Genomic DNA, 2,500 nt, shown 5'->3' on the forward strand with positions numbered 1-2,500 from the left:
TCTTCTTCTTCTTCCGATCTGTCTTCCCGTGTGTCTGCATGTCTTTTTTCTTCTTTCCTTGTCATTCTATCTCACTCTGACTAAATGTCAGTCAGTCTGTCTGTTTGTCTGTCTGTCTGTCTGTCTGTCTCTCTCTCTGTGTCTATCTAAAAAGCAAAATCAATCAGCCAGGACGAATCACACCCAGCTTTTGGGTTTTTCGAGATGCTCCCCTAATAGCTTTTCCCCCAAAGCAGTCAATGCCCCTGTCTCTCGAACAAATCCAGTATGATTAAAGAGAGTTGTGCAATCAACAACCACTTACCTGGAGATCTAGTCATCAGCCCCATCCACATGTGATATGCAGCTTATGTTTAAATGTGTGTGTGTGTGTGTGTGTATGTATGTGTGTGTGTGTGTGTGTGTGTGTGTGTGTGTGTGTGTGTGTGTGTGTGTGCACAAGTTCTCATACGTGTATGTGTCCTAAATTCTACTGTATCTGTGTTTGTGTGCTATTTTCGATTTATGTTTCTACTCTTTATGTACCTATCTCCCCCAGTATTCCTTGTGACCCCGGTACACATATTCTATTCTGTTCTGTTCTATTCTATTCTATCTCATTGCATATCAGTCTTTCTGTTTCTCTGTCTCTGTCTCTCTTCCTCTCTGTGTCTCTGTCCTTTCCCAATCTCTGTCTCTTTGAACAACTTCACAAATAAACGTGATGGTCACTTCGTAAAAACGCAAAGAAAGAAACGCTTCAGAATGCTGTGGGAATTCCCCCCTTTTTTTTCTTTTTTTTTTGCATGTTGCTTGTGAGGTTTTTTTGTGGTTTTTTTTTTCAAGTTTAACATTTAATGAATGCATACATACATTACATACATACAGGCGGACGTACAAAAATTGTATTTGTAATTATTAATAATATTACTTATTATTAAACGTTATTTAAATTATAAAGCAGGAAAACAACACAACATTGTTTTTATACAGAAAAAAACCCACAAATAAAGTCATATGCACTGCATAAAAAAAAAGTAAATAAATGAAAGGAAAATTCTTTTTTTTAAAAGAACAAACGTTACATTCGTGGTTGTCATTCCTCCTCCTCCTCGTTGCCTTCCATCATTTTTATGTGTGGGTACCATTTTCTAGAAAATGCTATGGACATCATTTCCATCGAGTATATATATTTTTCGGTTTTGTATATGTTTCTTAGGTCTGTAAGGAAGTACTTTATACATGGTTTGATTTTATTTATTCTGCATTTATAGATGAAATGTTTCGCCACTAGAATGATATAGTCAAATATTTCATCTGTTTTTGTAATATCATCATTTCCAGTTCTTTGTTATCTGCACAACGTCATGATGCTAATGAAATAGAGGAGGCACCCTTGCAAAATCGGTTAGGCGTTGGTACGACTGAAACAACGTTTACCAGTGGTTCAGAGTTCGAGGCGCCGTTTTGGCTCAGTGCTATGTAATAATAATAATAATAATGGTACTTATATAGCGCTGAATCTTGTGCATAGACAAATCAAAGCGCTTTCGCACCAGTCATTCTCACGCACGTATAACTCTAAAACTGGAGAAACTAAAGACAAGGAAGAGGCAGGCAAGGGAGGCTATTTTGGGAAGAGGTGGGTTTTAAGGCCAGACTTGAAAGAGCTGAGTGTGGAGACGTGACGAAGCGAAAGAGGAAGTTCATTCCAATTGCAAGGTCCAGAGACAGAGAAAGAACGGCGGCCAACAGTCGAGAGTTTGAATCTTGGGTATGCGTAAGCGGAGTGGATCCAAAGCTGATCGTAGTGAGCGAGATGGAGTGTAGAGGTGAAGGCAGCCACAGAGATAGGAAGGGGCTGATTTGTGAATACATTTGTAGCATAGAGTGCTGATCTTGTACTTTATTACTATGTCCTTGGAAAAGGTAACTTACTCCGATTTCCCGCTTTCCGATGCTGTTCATTCGACACAGTGGACATGGATTCACTACCCCGATGTCTGTAAAAAGCCTATGGCACCTTAAACCTTGTTGTCTTTTTTTTTCTTTTCTTTTCTTTAATATCTCATTGAAAAAGAACCGTTTGCGTCTTTGTGTAGTTCTGTACCCGGAGATTTTATTTCCTTGCATGTAAAGTTTGTTTGGTTTTTTTTTTTTTTTTTTTTTTTAGAAAGACTGCTAAAAGTCTGTCAGTGTAGGATTTCCGTATCAGATGTGAAATGCGTGTGCAATAAAAACGTGACATTGCAGAGTATTTTGCTCCACTGTGTTGTATTTATGTCCCTTTTTGGGTAAAACTTCGTGAAGATGTTTTGGCAGTTTCGTTCATGTCTGTCTTTCTTTATTTTATTTTTTTTTTCAATTTTTTTTTTTTTTAATTGTTATTTCGATTTTTGAAATTTTTGTTTTGTTTGAGACATTGTGTTTGAGTAACATGTCACAAAACCAGATATGCAATTAACTGTAACCCCCCCCCCCCCCCCCCCCGCCCCCCTTTTTTTAATTTTTTTTTTATTGC

Source organism: Babylonia areolata, chromosome 13, assembly GCF_041734735.1.
Source record: "Babylonia areolata isolate BAREFJ2019XMU chromosome 13, ASM4173473v1, whole genome shotgun sequence".
Lineage (NCBI taxonomy): Eukaryota > Metazoa > Mollusca > Gastropoda > Neogastropoda > Buccinidae > Babylonia > Babylonia areolata.